Consider the following 20,291-nt stretch of genomic DNA (forward strand, 5'->3'; position numbering starts at 1 on the left):
TACCAGTGACTTCTAAAACAGTGCAGTTGTAATTTACATTATATTATATTATATTATATTATATTATATTATATTATATTATATTATATTATATTATATTATATGTTGAGTGCAATATGTCATTCCTGGCTAAGAGGGAAATTAACAGCAACTTGTTATACATTAGAGTGAGGATCAGAGCCACTGTATCAGAGGAAACATTACTGTACCTTTAAATTCTTTTGATTTATTGTTTAGTGTTATGTAATAAATTTTGCAATTTTAATCTGAAACAAAAAAATGTCATTTAATATGCTTTAGTGCATGTAAGAACACGTTTAATTCATTGTTTAGCTTAAAAAAATAGATAATGAGCAAATCTAAGCAGATAATGAGGAAAAAAGACAATGAGGTGCATTGTAATTTTAGCTTTCAGACTCCATTCTGTGGCTGTGACATTATAATTATACACTGGCAAAGATGAAACCATTCAGTTAGTTAAATCCTGTATACATGATAAGATAAGCTATCAGAATTCCAGTTAACAGCTGCTCTGAATGATGTATTCCCATTGCTATCAATCCTCATAATGCACAGGGGTTCTGAGGGAGAATATAAAGACTACAAGTGTTATAAATCAGTAAGTAAATGCTTTGTGAAGTTTGGTTTGCCTGGTTTTGAATTTCTAAGGTCTGTTTGGATTAGCAGGTGTGTATTTGTGAGGGATGCTGTATGACTTGGTCTTTTAATATGTAGGTCAAATTATAGGGAAACCCACCATGCTGCCACTGAATAATATATTAGCGTGTGTGTGTGTGTGTGTGAGTGTGTGTGTGTGTGGCAGAATGAGCCTTGGTAGAGTCTTGTTTAATATGTGCACTACTTGCACTGTAAAAGATATTTTAAAATGTACTAGACATAGTATAAACTCTAAATTAATTGGTTTTGCCTATGGTAACAATGGCACAGTGTCACTTACCTTTTATATGGTGACATAATCTGTGCACATCCAAATCACATTTGTGATGTTTTTTTTTTTCTATTTAAGCAAATGAGTTGATTAGAAAAGCACAGGTAAAGCGAGGCACTCTTTTATTTTATCATTTGCATTATTTTAATACATAGTCCAAATGGCTTGGTCCCTCGCACATTAAGAAATAATGAAATAAAATAGTAATAACTAATATTAAGAAATATTAAATACATAAACCTGAAAGTCTTCAAAACACACAGGCCCCAAATCACAGGCATTACACATAGGCAAACTGGGACACATTTATAAAGTAGGACAACTAGTTCTTCCAAATACGGCAATATTTGATTTTATATGTAATCAATAAAATAAATAAATAATAATCAAAATTTTATTAGATTTACAAAATCAGATTCTGATCTTTTTTTTTTACTAGCTGCTGTCCTGACCTATTCTTCCCATAGTCATACAGCATCCCTCACAAATGCACAACTACCAATCCATTATTATTATTATTATTATTATTATTATTATTACCAACAAGATACCTTAAGAATACCTTTACAAAATGTCCTAAGCTTCTAGACTTCTAAACTATAGAGCAAGAAATAATATTTCTGTGATGGTCAAGTATAACTAGAATTTATTTCTTCTCCATCAAAATTACATAAACGCTGTCCACAAAACACCCCAGTTCGCTAAATCACTGTTGTCAGTTTCAAGGTTTCACTAAAGAAGAAGAAAATATTTGAAAATTGAAAATGGAGGGAAAAAAAAATCAGATTTACCATTAAAAAAGGCTTTGTCACTGTATATTACAGTGTTTCCCAGCACTGCTGTCAAAATGTTGTATGACATGCTGCCAAATTATATCAGATCTAAAGAAGTCCTCTTGTGTCATATATTTCAGAGTGAATTAAATGTGGATGTTTAGTAATGAAAGAATATGCAGTAATAAAGGTTATCAAGCATATCCACCAAGAATCTGGTTCTTCAGGATTTTTTATTTTTTTTGCAATTATTATCTCCACATTCCTACAGACAACTAGTAGTCCTAAATTGGTGGCAAATCAAAGGGTAGCAGTAATATTCTGTCATACATTTCAATTTAACTTTTCATCAAACTTCGAGATTTGTACAGCAGTTCAGTGCGGTCTTTTTGCCCTTGAGTGGCAGAGGTGACCTCAGCATCATCATCTCATATCACAGTCCGCGTTCCCAGATTGAAGTGTTCTGGTTGCCATGACTACTGAGAACATGTGAGGGACCAATGCGCGGCGCTCCTCTCCATCTCACTCTATAGGCTGTGATATAAAATACTCCTCAAGCGACGATTGGATGATGTCTGGATAAAGTCTCTATTAAGGACTAAGCTCTCGCGCTCGTGACGTGTGCAAGCATCGCGTCGTTTTGAGTATGCAAAACGAATGTGATCTTGCCTTTCCATATCCTCCTCCTCCTTCTGGAGCCGATAAGGAGAGGCGTTTCATCATGTGTAAAGAGACAGTTTTACCGCAATGCTATTTCAATAGCTCTCCAGCTCCGTGCGAGAGCCACTGACCCAAGAGGAAAGGGTGGTGCCGCGCACTGGCACAGTCCATGCGCGTTTACGCGTTTATTTGGAGTCGGCTCAGCAGAGAAGAAGCGATTGGAGCAGGTGTGCGCTTTCAGTCTGGATTCAGACCTCTTCTCTCTCGTCTCTGACTTTGATGGACTTACGTGCAGCGCGTTAACTGCGGTGGATGACTCCATATGCGTGCTTATTGCTCAGGGTAAGAACGCTTGTTTCTCGGTCACACGCTGACAGAAGCACAGCGGCGCAGACAGAATGAGAAGAGTGCGATTACAAAGGCAGATTTCAAAGACAAATTTCAGAAACAACTTGAGAAGGCATTTTAAATGTAGTTTCAGAGAATACAACACTCAGCTGCAGATTTTATTTCCAGAGGCAGATTCAGAGTTAGATTCCAAAGGAAGATATTAGTAATGTTAGTAGCATATTGCAGAAGCACAACATTCCATCTGGAGATTTCAATACATTGTTGAACATTAAATAGATACTTAAATAACTGATCCTTTAACAGGAATGCGTAAAGCAAAAATGCACTATTTATGACCAAGTTGGTGACCTCAAACCGTAATGTACAGCTATCATATGTTGTAACACTTTCTCATCACCTATTTTTTATTCTCTGCAGCTCTCAGTTTGCAGTAGCTGGCGTTGGTTACATCGTTAAAGTAGCACTGCTGCACATTTGGATGGTGCTGCATTACTCTAGGATTCCAGCTTCCTTTTAAGATGTTTTGCTCTCTGATTCTGATATGTTGTAGCCTAATAGTTAACCCAGCAAGTTTAGTCAGAAGTGATAGAATTGTGTCAGTTTTGTCCTAATTCCGAATTCAGATGCGTTTGGCGTGTGGACTGAGTTTGTGTAGAGAGTGAAACTGATTACCCGTAACTCAATCTGGCGTGACCTTCCTCGACAACAAAGAGCGCTTGTGTCCCACAATCTTGCGCCAAGATCTTTTGGCTTAATTGATTAACATAACAATTAAGAGGCTTGTCATTACCAGCTCATTAGCGAGGTCCAGTGGGCGGTGGAAGTAATGAACGATCAGTGTTCTTATCACGGATGATGGTCAAGTGTGCATGGGATGTTATTTCTTAAAAATTCCATTTTGAGCCTGTTACACCGTTGTTGGCACTGTTTCCACTTGCGCAGTGTCAAGTCTCTATTTTGAGCCTGTTACACCGTTGTTGTTGTTGTTTTTTGCGTAGTGTCAAGCCTCTTTTTGTAAGTTGGAAAAAAGATGTATTTATATAATATACAAATTATATATTTTAATACATTCTCTGAAATATAAATATACACTGTAATATATAAATTATTATATAAATTATATATTTCTCTATTTTATTTATTTAAAATTGTATTTAAATGTTATAGTAATAATAATATTTAACATTATGTAATTATACAACATTTACAATAGGCTATAATTGTATATAATAATGACATGATATATTACAATGTAATATATATACGTGTGTGTGTGTGTGTGTGTGTGTAAGATATCTTAATGAATAACAACTTATTAATAATTCATTAAAAATAACTTTAAAAGAATAGCCTACTTAATATCGTTATTAATAATAATAATTAATATTATGTATATATTTCTTTATATAAAATAGCATTTATTTATATATATATTTTAACAAATAAATAGATTTATTTATTTGTAGTACTTAATATAATTAATGGTAATCATTTGTGTTATGTAAGTATATAGCATTTATTTTTACATGTATTCAGTAAAATTGTAATACTATAATTGTATTTTGCAATAATAATAATAGTAATAATAATGATTATTATTATTGTTACTATTATTATGTTTGCTTTAGTTTATTTTTTAAGATATAAATATTTGTTTCCGAATTATTTGTGTTTTTATGTTTTATTATACTTGTAGTTTCTTCAAATGGTGGATGTAACTAACTCTCTATCTCACTTTATCTCCGGATATCAGTATTGCACATTCATTTAGATACTGTTCTTGTGGGAGATTAACTAGCAGGGAAAGGGCACGCCAGGTAATTTAGTCACACCATTGACCTCACACTGAAATTTAATACTTACATAATTATGAAATAAAACATAATTATGACATAAATCTAATAATTTGAAGGTTTTCAATAGATTAATTTGATTAACTTGCATATGAAGGTGATGCAGTTTACTAGTCACCATCATTCTAAAGTATGTACAGTAGCACATAAGGCTATACGGATATGAAACTGAAAGCTTTCAGTCACAGCATCTACATAATTAAGGAGTCTATTAAAAATGCTGCTCTGGGGCAAAACAAGAGGCAAATGAAGCTCTCTCTGTAGTTATTCAACATTAATTCCTCATCATTCATATTTAATGCAAGCTATATGGCTCATTCTCAAAGTTTATGAACACTGTGTGTGCTCTCTAGAAAACTGCTATGAAACAGTGTGTTCAGTAAGAAAGTAATCTGAATTCTTTACAAAAGGTAAGGACATCTGACAGGCAGACAGACACATGCATGTAGCGCAACAGTGTCAAAAAGGTGTGAAGTGCTAAAGAAAGCATGTGTTTGAGGGATGAGATGTGCCTGCCTGAAGCCAAGGTGTCTGTATACATTTGTCTAATGTTACTGGGTAGAGATCCCTAGAATAGTGCTGGATAAAGTGCAGATTATTCTCTACATACATAGGGCCATGGTGTCTGTAGGAGTAAGAAGAATATTCATTGGACACATGGGAAATGCTTTGATCACTACGTTAAGAGAAACCTGGATCCTATGTCCCAATGGATTTTGTTCTCTTAAGAACTTTCTCTAACTGCGAGGTTAAGTAGTATCATTGAAATAATATAATTATTGGAAAACTGTTTTTATTTAATATTATAAAACAGTTCAACTTTTTTTCTTTTTCATTTTAGTTAAGGTTTTAGTAATTGTATTAAGTGTTTATTAATTTTTATTTAAATTATAGTTATTTTATTTAAATATCTATATATACATTGTATTAATTTTCATTTAAGTTTTAGTTATTTTAATACATCAAGTTAAACTTCATGAAAATGTGAAATGTTGCTTTGACAACTAGCTGAAATGTATATATTTTTAATTATTTTATACTATTAATGTTTATTTTTTATTAATATTTTATTTCAATAAATTACATTTTTTGTTTTTATTTTTATTTTAGTTAACTATAATAACCCTGGCTATGAATGCATTTTACAGTACATGAACCATATAGCTTTGCATATAACGTTTACATATATAAGGTCAAAAAATATTCATAAGTAATTAAGTGGATAACTTCCATTTAAAACATATTTAATCGTATTAAAATGCCATGTTATTTAATTGAATTATTCCATTTTAAATTGTTTAATATAAATGAACATATCTCACATTGTACACTGAATAAACCTTAAGCATTACAACCTTGAATAGACAAATACATTATTTTAAGTGTCATTTTGCACATGTAATTTTGATGCACTTAGCAACTTAACAGTAGATTTATAGTGATTTAAAGTGCTATTTAATGTATGTTGCTTTTGACAAACAGGACATGAAAAGTATACTTTTATCTCACACTCCATTTATCTCTATCTAAAACTAGTGCTGCCATAGGGCAAATGGCAATACAGTAGCAGTGACTGCTGTATCGACCCACAGATATATGATTATACATGTGTTTACTCAACAGCAATGCTTTTTATAACCTCTCACTTGCCGTGTCAGGAATGTTTGGCTGGTATTCACTCTGATAATGGATTGGGTGTTGAGATGGGTCAGCAGAGGTAGTGTCTATCCATTCCCTCCACTGTGTATTTAAGCAAGAGTTTGTTGAATTTTAGACATTTTTTGTTGCATAATTTGTATAAGTTTAGTGAGGAAATGGAGTGGAAATGGAAGATACATAACTTGTGAAGTATACATAGCATCATGTTGAACTGATGATGTAAATGAAATAACACAAAAATCAATGGATTAGGATCAGCTTTCCTCTTTCCCATTCTTTGTTGTCTTTTATTGGCGTGATCTCTTCTCTTGAGCACCCCTCATTTGTATCATTCCCAACTGTAGTTTTATCAGGCTACTGGAACATTTTCTCACCATTACATCATTGGTGTGCGTAGTATCAGTTTGCAGCTTGTTGCGATAGCACAGTCATCCCTGGCATGTGCAGGACCTGTGATCACATCCCTTTTATCAAGCGGGCCGTTGTATAAGAGGTCACATCATACATCACTTCAGTCTAAACTTACACACCGACTCATACATACAGTATAGACGGCTGAATCTACACCTTACACTGAATGATAATATAAGGCTGATGTCTTCCATAATGGACCAAATAACTGCTACAGCTACAACACAGATTTATTAAATGGTTTATCAAATCATTGACTTGATTGTTTAGAGTCAGCTATCCTTTGTGCATAACCTGATCTCACAGGAAAACTTGTATGAATTTGTATGAATTCTTACAGTGTGAATTCGATGAAAAAGAGATTGTACAAACTGTACGTGATTGTACGAATCAGTCACCAATTTGCCACAACAGCAAATTAAGGCAAAAAAAATAATAAATAAATAAAAAATTCATTCTTTAACATTGTGTGAACTAATTCAGATTTTTTGAGTAGATTTAAGTTCAGTACACATGCATAATTAGGTTTAATTATAGAATTTTATAAGATATGTTACATAATCTTAAATGACTGTTTGGTACATCTGCATCTGCCTTTAGCATAAAGACTGCTCACTGTTTGACTTCAATGTCATTATAGAAATTTTGATTCATATTTTAATTGGCCGAGATACAACTATTTTGACATCTAGAATCTGAGGGTGCAAAAAAAAAATCTAAATATTGAGAAAATCGCCTTTAAAGCTGTTCAAATGAAGTTCTTAGCAATGCATGTTACTAATCAAAAATTACTTTTTCATATATTTACGGTTGAAAATTTAAAAAAAACCTCAATGAAAAATAACCTTAACTAAAAACCCAAATAATTTTTGAAAAAAAAGAAAAATCTAAAATTTTAACCCATGCAATGTATTGTTGGCTAATGCTACAAATTTACCTGTGCTACTTATTACTGATTTTGTGGTCCAGGGTCACATATACAATGTGTGTGTGTGTGCGTGCACATGCGTGCGGGCGGGCGTGTGTGTGAATTTTTTAGTTGCTTTAATGTAGTTGTAAAGCTGCTTACACTAACACTAAAAACAGCTGCACACACAAATCCACACATATTAGCCTGAGTACAGTTCTTCATCAGCAGACAGCATTTTGATGTGGTGATGTATGTGTCTCTTAAATGCTAGGTCAGTAGGTATGCACATTTCACAAACTGCTCTCTTGAACATTATGAGTCTCTCTTTGGGACCGTAATTTAAATGTGAAGCAAAATCGCTTGACACTTTAAGGTGCTTTATGGCTTGTTAAATTTCCCTGAGGTCATTAAGCTGCTTGCAACGGATGTGAAGAGGTTGGGTCACTGATTCAGACGTGACAGGTGGAGCCATACAGACCCCATAAGGGAACTTTCTAGGCACTACAGAAGCATGTCCGTCTACCAAAATAGACCTATCTGATCTCTCGCTCTCTTTTTCTCTCACCCCACCTATCTTTCACTGTCTAACCCTCCTGTCCCCCAGGAGTGGTGCTCTGCTCTGGACTTGAAAAGAATAGCCTTAGGACAGAGGAAAAATCTAATTTAAAAAATAAAACTAAAAGGTGAAAAAAAAAAAAAAAAGTGCCATGCTAAAATTTCTTTTAGTACAAGAACGAAAAAGGAATTTATATGACGTTATAATAATGCATGATCATTCCCTCTGCATCCCCTCTCCCCCCTTACCCTCCCCCCATCTCCCCCCATCCCCTCTTAATTCTATCTCAAATCAATGCTGATCACGCATCTTTTACTAGAGTGAAATGGCATTGTCTCTTCATGTGTCTGACTGCATCTCTATTAAAAAAAAAAAAAACAAAACATATAAAAGAAAACTTGAACGGTCTTCCCACGCTTCAGAGTGGCTGGTTTGCAGTTTTTTTGGCTCTATAGATCAGGTTGATATTATTTCTGAATAATTGAAAGAGATGTTCTCTGTTCCAAAACCAAGTGAAGCACTAAAGAAGCAGAGTAGTGGCTCTTCCCACGCTTCAGATCGATTTCTCCAAATGGTACACTGTTTAATTATGCTGCTGCCTAACCTTGTTTTAGCCCAATTCTAAGGGAGATTCTAAGACCATCCCAGAATGCATTTCAACAAGATGGAGCAGGAAATGAGATGAATGCTGATAATAAAACTTATTTTATACAATACTGAAAAGTATCAATAAAAAATAGGTCAGAGTAATTAAAATGTATGATCTTACCAAATATTTGTTTGTGCTATGTATTTTTTATGCTTAGTATTCACCTTATTTTTAACATACAGTAAGAGTAGGCATGGCCATCTTTATCTTTGCAAGTCTTCTGCTATCAGCCGCTTCTAGTTATTTGAGCTGTACAAATACAATCCTTTATGCCACTTTATTATGTTATCACATTATTTTAATCAATTATCATAGTCATAAAAACACTAGTTTGTTCCAGAAATAGTTGTACCATTTACTGCACTTTAAAATACACTTAATATTCTATAATATGGCAATACTTCAGTAAGGATGACCCTACTGTCTTCAATAGAGCTGCTATTACTTTATTACAAATTTGATTAATTTTGCAGCATTGGACTGAACTGAATCAACACTAAACTGACTTGAGCTGAATAAAGACACTATTGTCTCCTGTAGAGTTGCTTATAGCTAAACTGAACTCTTTTCATAATTGTTTTTTTTACAAAGTTATTGATCACAAATTAATCGAACACAAAACAAACAACAATAAAAATACCTAACATGAACAACAACAGGTACTATAGCCTTTGACTCTTTTACAACAGAATTTGAAACTGTCTCATATTTAATGAAGTTTGCATCATTAATTCTGTAATTTTCCTGTTTATAACTGTAAAGCCGCTTTGAAACAATCTATATTGTATAAAGTGCTATATAAATAAAGGTGACTTGACTTGACTATACCAGCTAATGGATTAGAAGGCATATAAAAAAATCATGTCGTTAATTTAAAAAATAAAAAATAAAAAATAAAAAAATCATGTTGTTAATTTAAGAATATATTTACTGAATTTTATTATCAGGTCTGTAGAGTGTAGAGCGTGTTCCAAATCAATCACAAATCAAGTTTCCATGATGCTATGCTGTTAGAAGGTAGATGCCTAGCTAAGTAGCAAGGAGCTCTCTAGATTTTGACTGGCATGGATATTAAAAAACAAATTACTCTATCTTTATAATTTCACTGAGTCAATGAAGTCAGAGTTAAAGAGCAGGTACACTTCTATAGATGTGACTGGTGAGTAGGTCAGTGCAGTGCAAGTCATATTGCTGCAAAATCTGCAGTGAGTCTCCCAGGAGGATTGCAGCATTTCAGCCTGTGCTACTGTTATGTATAGAAGATAAAAACACAGTTGTCATTATTGTTTCAGAGTATTTCAAATACTGCTATATTCAAACACAATTAAACATGACTACCTTTCAAACACCAAAATAACTAAAGTGAAGTGCATCTGCTATTTTCTTTCTTTCTTTCTTTCTTTCTTTCTTTCTTTCTTTCTTTCTTTCTTTCCATAGATGACAGAATAAAGCCAGTGTAAAAACAAGGTTGTGGTTCAAGCCCAACACGTTCCTAGAAATAGAACACAAAAAGTCAGCCCTGCAGTTTAAACCAGAGACGTCAAATGAAACCAAAGTATCAAATAAAACAAATCTTTTTAAACAACCCCCTATACAAAAACAAAAACACTTTAATATTATAAAATAAACTAAAGCACTGTGAAACTGTGAAGTTGCTCAGATTTTGAGATATTTAGATTTTGCTTCCATAAATTAAATGTTTCATTTTTGGATTTTATTAAAGAAATGTGAGGAGGAATAATTGCTGTAAATCAATCTGTTCTTACATAGTCACAATCAGATTGACACAACATTCCGTGCAAGGTCACACTTTATATTAGGTGGCCTTAGCTACTGTGTACTTACATTTAAATTAATCATTTGATACAATGTATTGATTGTGTACATACATGTTTTTACATTGTACTTATATTTTAAAAATACCTGCATGTAATTACATCTGTACTTAATTTCTGTAATTACATTTACAAACCCGATTCCAAAAAAGTTGGGACACTGTATAAATTGTGAGTAAAAAAGGAATGGAATAATTTACAAATCTCATAAACTTATATTTTATTCACAATAGAATATAGATAACATATCAAATGTTGAAAGTGAGACATTTTGAAATGTCATGCCAAATATTGGCTCATTTTGGATTTCATGAGAGCTACACATTCCAAAAAAGTTGGGACAGGTAGCAATAAGAGGCCAGAAAAGTTAAATGTACATATAAGGAACAGCTGGAGGACCAATTTGCATCTTATAAGGTCAATTGGCAACATAACAAGAGCCTCTAAGAGTGGCAGTGTCTCTCAGAAGTCAAGATGGGCAGAGGATCAACAATTCCCCCAAAGCTGCGGCGAAAAATAGTGGAGCAATATCAGAAAGAAGTTTCTCAGAGAAAAATTGCAAAGAGTTTGAAGTTATCATCATCTACAGTGCATAATATCATCCAAAGATTCAGAGATTCTGGAACAATCTCTGTGCGTAAGGGTCAAGGCCGGAAAACCATACTGGATGCCCGTGATCTTCGGGCCCTTAGACATCACTGCATCACATACAAGAATGCTACTGTAATGGAAATCACAACATGGGCTCAGGAATACATCAAGAAAAAACATTGTCGGTGAACACAATCCACCGTGCCACTCGCTGTTTGCCAGCTACAAAATTTAAAGTTCTCTCCATAAAACCTGGACTAAAAATCACAGAAGCGCAAGCGTTTTCTCTGGGCCAAGGCTCATTTAAAATGGACTGTGGCAAAGTGGAATCAAAATTTAAAGTTCTTTTTGGAAAACTGGGACGCCATGTCATCTGGACTAAAGAGGACAAGGACAACCCAAGTTCTAGAACAACATATGCTCCCATCCAGACGTCGTCTCTTTCAGGGAAGACCTTGCATTTTCCAGCATGACAATGCCAGACCACGTACTGCATCAATTACAAACATAATGACTTCGTAGAAGAAGGATCCGGGTACTGAAATGGGCAGTCTGCAATCCAGATCTTTCACCCATAGAAAACATTTGGTGCATCATAAAGAGGAAGATCCGACAAAGAAGACATAAGACAGTTGAGCAACTAGAAGCCTGTTTTAGACAAGAATGGGAAAAACATTCCTATTCCTAAACTTGAGCAACTTGTCTCCTCAGTGCCCAGACGTTTGGCAGGCTGTTATAAAAAAGAAGAGGGGATGCCACACAGTGGTAAACATGGCCTTGTCCCAACTTTTTGGAGATGTGTTGATGCCATGAAATTTAAAATAAACTTATTTTTCCCTTAAAATGATACATTTTCTCAGTTTAAACATTTGTTATGTCATCTATGTTGTATTCTGAATAAAATATGGAAATTTGAAACTTCCACATCATTGCATTCTGTTTTTATTCACAATTTGTACAATGTCCCAACTTTTTTGGAATCGGGTTTGTATAATTACACTGTTGACCTCACCCTTAAACCTACCCATACCACCATATTTGTCCCTAACCTTACTCGTATCCCACCTCAATAGCAGCAAAAGTGTTTTGTAGTACAATATTAACACGATAAGTACATTGTATTTATTTTTTTAATGTAAGTACATAGTAGTTAAGGCTTTCAAAATGATAGGATGAAGGACTGTGTTATCAATGAACTTTCAAAATGATAATATTAATGATTATCTCTAATGATAGGATGAAGGATGTCTGCTGTCGTTATTTCTGTGTGCATGTTTGTGTGTGTCTTTAGTTAGTCTCTCAGTGTCGAACTGGAACGTCACCTTGACTTCGTCACCCCTAAAGTACATAGAAAATGAGATCTCTGGTTGCTTTACACATGCACCCACACAAACAACAACACATCCACATGCACCATCTAATACTACATCTCGTTCTCTCCCAGTAACAGCTGGAATAATTCTCTGCAATTTTAATGATTTATCTGATGGGTACAGTAGCAGATCCAAGTAGCTCTGTCATTGACTTTAAACAAATGAGGCTAACTCATTGTAACCCACTGTTATTTGACTTTCTCTGTGTTTGTGTATTAGAGATAAAGTAGATGGAAAGGGAGAGTGAGAGGATGTGTGCAACGGCTCTTTATGTGTATTTTCCCTCTCTTCCTCATTCCTCTGTTTGTGTTTGATTTGTTTAAGCTCACTAGCTTTCACCACAACAAAGGCCTCAAAAGGGAACAGTGAGTTTGAGTTTCAGTGGCCTGGGAATACTTGTAAACCTGGCCAAACAGGGCATGCACACACACACACACACACACACACACACACACACACACACACACACACACACACACACACACACACATTCAGTAGCTTAAATAGGAACAAACAATACAATTCTATTGTTTTATGTTTGACTAATTATAAATAATGCCGACTAACCCAAATACTCATACTCTGACCAATATATATATACTCAACCAACAAACAATTTGTTACCAGTAAGACTAATACTTTTTTACTCACAGTAACAAAACATAAAGAAACTAGTATGTGCTTTTACAATGCTATTCAATTCTTTTGAGCTTTCAACTTATCAAAGAATCCAGAAAATACAATTATCTTGGTTTCCACAAAAACATTAAACTGAAGTCAGCTGATAATAATATTAGGAAATGTTTCTTAATCAGTAAATCAGCATATTAAAGTAGAAAATAGTTATTTAAAATATTTTCCTTTATGCTATATTTTCGACCAAATAAATGCTTGGTGAGCATAAGAGACTTTCAGAAACATTAAAAAAGTTTATACACCCAAACATTTGAACATACTTAAGTATTATCACATTGACCAAAAGTATGCCCTCCAAACACTTGTAGAAATGTATTTTTGTAGATGACTGAGCATGCTTTTCAGAAAGGATAGCCGTGCAAGGCTTTATATTTAGACTCATCGTATCAGTGGAATTTGTACTGGAGTGGATGGGTGACCTTTTTCACAGACTGAAGTATGATGGATGGATTGCAGGTGATTCCGTTCAAGCTTCCTCTGTCTGCCCTTTTCCTATAATTGAAGTGAAGTGTGTGATGTGGTCTGTTGTATGCCATCCAATGACTTTTAGGACTTTCCCATCTGAAGCAAGTTTCTAAAGAGAGTTTGTGTAGTACATAGATGAGGAGACCGTAACGTAGCCAGTGGAATATTTCACACCTTTGCGTTGTTTTTCCAAAGGCAGATCACTGTATTGTATGTGATTTTCAGAGTACATGCTATTTATTATGAACTGATTTCAGCACAATCATGATGTGTTTTATAAATATGACTATTTGGATTCAGAGAAATCACAGAGAAATAACCACCATTGTGTGTAAGACTCATGGACTCTATCTTGAGATTTCTAATGTCATTTTATAATGAAAAACCCTGTTGGGCAATGGAAATAACGAAGTGAGAAGAAAAAAATCATGAGCATGAATGCATGTACCTTTTACCATATTTAAGACATTAATTGCATATCTTAAAATGTGTGAGTTTTAGCAACAGTCTGCACATTTGCTGCATGAGTCTGTGTAGTGTTTGCCTCTATTTGGTGTGTGCGAATAAAAGAGACATTGTTCATGTTCCTGTAATGAGCTAAACTCTTCCCATCTTTTATAGTGCACACAAACCACAGCAATTAGTTCAATTAGCACTGAGCCCTAATGAAGTTTACACTGTGGTATGTATGTGTGTGAGGAACTGCTCTTTGTTAATATCCTGCCCTGAAGGAGCTCATTCGTCTTACATAATACTGCATGCCACAGGCTCTCACAGAATTTCTAATTTCTCTGTCCTCGTGGTTTATGTTGTTTAATTACCCTCCTGTCTCTCTCCCTGTTTTCATCCTCTTCATATTCTGCTGAAGCATATTCATTCTTTATTCTTTACTGCATAATACAATTGTGCAAATTTTTCATTTCACCAAATTTGATTTTTTTTCTATAGCTCAAGGCTATATATACTTATTTGTCTCTTATTTCTCTATATGAGATGCTTTTATTGTCCCCGAGCACCGTAATTTACCTTTTCCTCAAATCATCACTTCTTTCCCTGGGCATGAATATCTGTTGGCTCTGTGAGGAGTAACATGAGGTTATCATGATGAATATGTCATCAGGCCCTACATCCTCTGTAGGGATGCTGCATTACATAATTAAATCACCCTACAGTACAGTGGCTTCTAAAGTATTACTCTTTAATTCAGTGGTTTTTAAGATCCAGCATGTACATCCAATGTGTAGAGGAGTTTGTTTCTTCATCAGAAAAGATTTTGAGAAATGTAGCATTAGATCACTTGCTAACCAATGGATCTTCTGCAGTGAATGGGTGCCGTTTGAATGAGAGTTCAAATAGCTGATAAAAACATCACAATAATCCACAAGTAATCCACACAACTGCTATGAGAAGCTGTGTGTTTGTAATAATGTGTAAATTATTACAATAAACTTCAAACTGTTGTTTCTGGCCAAAATACAAGTCCTCTATCCAGTTTCTCTAATGGAAAAGTTGTCTCACCTGAATCAGGAGAGAAATATGCACAGATCAAGCACGGTTTTAAAGCAAAACAGTCAGAACCAGTTCTAAACGAATGTATTGGTGGATTTTGTTGTGAAAGGACAACTGGGGGATGGATTATGGATTATGGACTAGTATTTTGGCCAGAAGCATCTCCTTGAAACAATCATTTTGATGGCATCCATTCACTGCACTTTGTGAGCAAGTGATGTAATCCTATACATATTACCAAATCTGTCAACAAAGAAGCAAACTAATAGGTCTAATAGTAACTTCTTTGCAGTAAATGAAAAGTAATTTAAGTAATGTTAATGAAAGTAAATTAAACATTGTGTGGCTATTCTTTTCCTATTCTGTTTAATATAGCAACAGGAATAGAGAATGTAGTAGATTATTATTTTGGATTGAGTTTATCTAAAAACAATTTTTTTAAACCAGCAGTTTCATTAGCCTTTATGCTCTTGTTTTGTTTTGGAGATCATAAGGTTAAAGCTCCAGGGAAACAGAAGTGCCTGGTTGCAGTTAACTAGAATATCTGTGGTCAGTAGGGAAACCAAGAGAGCAATCTGGACCCAGCAGCTGGTATTTAACCACCCAGAGCCTCTTAAAATCCTTTTTGCAACTCTTGATAAAATGTTTTTAAGGTCTAAGGCTTTGACAAATATCCCACAAAAATGTACTAAGCAAATATCTTGGAACTGTTTCAGAAGCTTGTTCTGAGACAAAACAAAATGGATTCTTCCTTATTTGGATGGGTCTTGTGTTCGGAAAGGGACTCAAGATTTTCTGTGTCTGCATTCAGATTTATGTTCTGGCTAGAAATTCTGAAAGAAGGATATGGTTGCTGTCCTCAGTATTGAACTGATTTTGCATTTAAGTGGTATGTGTTTGGTTGGTCACCACCAAAAAGTGACTTAATGTGAAAATAAATGTAATGTAATGCAGGAATACATTCAGAAAAAAACTGCTTGTTCCTAACTTATCAAAGAGTGAAACTCTAGAGACAGGTGAGTCTGGTAGTTAAAACAGTTTATCTACTGCTCTTTTCTTGTACAGCTTTAAATAGGGGCATACACGACACACACATACATACACACACACATGCACACACACACACACACACACACACACACACACACACACACACACACACACACACACACACACACACAATCTTAAGTGGTGACAGTCTGTAAGTGTGCCCGCCATGGTGGCCCTGACATGTATATTGACTTCAGTTATTTTGAACTTCCTTGTTTTAAACATAAACCTCACTCATGTTTGCTAGATTTATTGTTTGAAAGAGTCTGATAATAGACATTTTTTTGCTTCCAAAAGTCAATTAATCTTGTTTTAAATATTTTAGATATTTAGCATATTTCCTGATAAACAGAGTCAAATAGGCCTACTGATTCTTTCTTTCTTTCTGTCTTTCTGATTTTGAACATAACTTGTTTTCTTTTTCTGTTTCCTTTTTTTCTTCTTTTCCTTTTCCTTTTCTTTTGCAAATAATGCATGTTTTTTTTTCTGTCTGTGTTTGGTTTCCCATGATTTGTTGAGAATATGAGTATAACACATGGGCAGAATGTCATATGTTTTATAATGGTTTATTTCTGCATGCAAAATCTCTTTGTGGCTGTGGCTTTCACCATTATAGAATTTTCTATGTCTTTCACAGTAGCCGGAATCTGAATCACGTTCCAATCATATCGGTTAAAATAATATGAGGCAGCACAGAACTGAATTAAACTTGACTGATAGAGCTCTGCTTTATTTCACAGCATTATTGTTTTCTGAGTTCCTCGTGTAACCATACTGCCCTGTGTCACTCAGTTAACCACATGATACAGTAAATATAACTTAATTCTACCGTAAACCACATTGTCCTTTAAAAAAGAAAATTAATCATAAATAACTCTGCAGTACTAGAGCACTGTCAGCAGGACTACTTTCCAAAATCATTTTGTCAATTTGCTCTAACATTATTATTTGTTGGCTTGATTTTTGTCACAATGGGCATTAGGGCAGTACTGACCAAAAAATTTAACAGTAAGTGATTCATAATGAGTCAATTAAAACTTTTTTCAAAATTGTATAGAAGAAAGACTTTTTGATCAATGGTAATAAATTCCCACCGGATTCCCATTGCATTCTTACTTCCTGTGGCATTTAGCATTATATTATTAGCATTTAGCATTGTGGTAAAGCACTGCTTTTGTGTAAACTCAGTTAAAAGAACTGGTTTAGTTCAAAACATGAGCCTAGTTTACTTGCTGTGTACTGTGCCAGACACTTCACTGCACTAATAGGAAGTGGAATGTGGTTTGTGGCGCTACGGGTGAAGCCACTAATGAATCAGCGTCTCTGACAGAGAGAAGCAGAGAGTCTGTGGTTTGGGCAGGGACGGAGCAGGCAGAAGTGTAAAGGATCTTTTAGGCTCTTTTAGGCAAAACTTTTAGGCACATACTTGTTTGGGCATCCAATAGAACACTAATGACAACTTTGGTGTAACTTTAGAAACCCACACAGCCTTTCACATCTCTCTAATGGCACAAACACACACGCACAACAGCAAAACAACCTCTTATAGCCTCCTCCTCTCACTCCCACTAGCTTTAGATAGAATAGCTAATCACGCTAAACATCACCAATCATTTTGTTGTTCCAGCTCAAGCTTGATGTTGTCCTCCCCTGTTTTGTAGATTCTGTCATCAAGTTATGTAGAGTTGATTTATTTAGCTGACTTGAATTCTCTGGGCCTTTTAAATCTGTCATGGTGGTTTAAAAATATTGCGAAATAAATTCTTTGGTGGACGATAGTGGCCTATTCGGAATGATTTTATTTATGCTTACAAGACAAACGCACATTCACTTATACACACAGCAGATTCGTAATGTATCACCCTTCTACATTTACCTTACCAGATGTTATAAATGGCATTAAAATTACCTTATTACAGAGACATGCTCTCTGCCACCAGTTCTGTCATATAAAGAAGATTAAGTGTTACTGCTTATTAAGAGCCATTCTTTACTGTACCTCTCAGGAAAATATCATCAATAGAGGCCATGTTTGATTAAGTGCATAACAGTCCTAAAGCGGTTTCTGTTAAGAATCACAAGGCTTTAATAGGTGCTTAGAAATATTTGCAAATGCTGCCAAATCCTCTAAATAACAGCTACAGGCTTAATGGAATAATTCATTCAAAATTAATGCAAAACATGAATATTATTTCAGCTGTTTTATATGAAAGAATAAAAAACAACATTGGATTCCTTTGACTTAAATTCTAACAAACTATCCCTTTGGAGAAGTTGATGGATGCATTTAGATGTATAAATAGCAAATATATCTGTAGTACTGTCAGATGTAAAATATTTTCTGTCATGTTGTTCATATTGATGTTCTCATGGTTGTCGGAACTCCTCTGAATCAGCTGTCAGATCAGTTTCCTGCAGAGAGACTATATTCATGATCACAAACTGTTTTTGAGAAGCATGCAAGAACTTTATGATGGATTTCACAATTTGAGATTGCGTTTCCTCCTTTGTCTCATATTGCTCTAGTATTGCTTCCTAGATTTTACTCCTTCACAAAATGAGAAAGATCCCTAGAGAACTCATACGGTCTTCACAACACTCCTTTATGTAACACTTTGGAATTGGACAGCATATGAACATACACTATCGTTCACAAGTTTGGGGTCTGTAAGGATTTATTCTGAGACTCATTCTGACATTTATGATGTTACAAAAGGTATTTATTTAAAATAAATGCTCTTTTGAACTTTCTGTTCATCCAAGATATTTTTTTAAGGTAAGTGGTTGCAAACAATTTATTTTAGCTACATTTAAAAAAAACAACAAAAAAAAAAAAAAACATTGAAAGTTAGTCAACTAAATTTGTTTATTTAAATGTAACTAAAATAAATTGATTGCAACCACTTACCTTAAAAAAAAACTTTTTTTTTTTTTTCAGTGCACCTGTTTCCAGATAGGTCTATTAATTTAAATAACAAATTAACAAACAATAAAAAAGATTACAAACATTACATTTCTGAATAAAATAATTGTATACACTTTAGTTCTATATAATAGGCTATATTTTATGAATTATGATGAGGAAAAAGGCTTACGTGCCTTGAATGGGTTACATTTACCATAGAATGATGAAACGAAAATTAAAATATAGGCTACAAATGACATTTTAAATGACTTCTGTTTCGGAGTAAATAAAGCCGTATTTCATTTTCGTTTTAACTGCTAGACAGGTTTTTTATAAAGACAGGTAGTAGCAACAGTTTTCTTGTATGTCGATGTTGTATGTGTATTCATATTAGTTGAGCAGATGTGCATTAGTTACCACTCACTTTTGCCCAGGCCCGCCCATAAATAAAATTCTGCCTATGCTTCTGCCATAGGCTGTGTGAGTGTGTGTGGAAAGAGAATTTAAGAGACCACAAATGAGTGTATTACCACTACCTCCTGGTTAAAAATGTTTCAATTAACAATCTGAAGTGTGAAAGCCCATATGTGTGCAAGAAAATAGCTAAGAACAACTTTATTAGTGTCTAAGTGCTTTCATGAAAGCTGCAAGTAAATGCTCAAAGCTACTGACAAAGTCTGTACTGAGCTGCCTTCGGATATTTGTGCCAAAAATGGAATATTTGAAAACACAAATATCTTCCAGCTGAGCCTTGTCAAACAATGGAGAATTACAGTATTCATGGTGAAGTGTATAGCCGTGGCAACTAGTCCATTACATAACGGAAATGCCAGCTTAATTGCGTGTTAACGCAAGCTGCAGATGGCATTGAATGTTTGTCACACTCAAGTGCACCCAGAGGGCTTTGCACTAATATTGCCAGTAACTAATCAGGTGCTCAAAGCTGCAGCTGTGGATTAGAATATAACATTTTGAGGTTGGATGGAAAGAACTTGATTTTACCCATCGGGAATTGGATTGTAAAAAAGTTGAAGTCACATATACCACAATGAAACCAAATGGATGATTGGAAGGAGTAGAAAAATAATAAAAAAAT

At 34.5% G+C, this 20,291-nt stretch overlaps 1 protein-coding gene across 8 annotated transcripts in view; it reads left to right on the top strand.

Annotated features, from left to right (window-relative positions):
• Positions 1-20,291, top strand: part of LOC109096659 (sorbin and SH3 domain-containing protein 2-like) — a 71,684-nt gene that overhangs the window by 15,390 nt on the left and 36,003 nt on the right. For 2 of the 8 annotated variants that reach the window (XM_042716687.1, XM_042716690.1), the window contains exon 1: positions 2,220-2,724. The exons of 1 other annotated variant lie outside the window; for it this stretch is intronic. The gene's annotated coding sequence lies outside the window, so the exon portion shown is untranslated. Of the gene's footprint in view, positions 1-2,215; positions 2,725-20,291 lie in introns of those variants that run through there. 5 more of the 8 variants (XM_042716688.1, XM_042716689.1, XM_042716686.1 and 2 more) reach the window with 4 other exon arrangements.

This window comes from Cyprinus carpio, chromosome B1 (genome assembly GCF_018340385.1).
Source record: "Cyprinus carpio isolate SPL01 chromosome B1, ASM1834038v1, whole genome shotgun sequence".
NCBI lineage: Eukaryota > Metazoa > Chordata > Actinopteri > Cypriniformes > Cyprinidae > Cyprinus > Cyprinus carpio.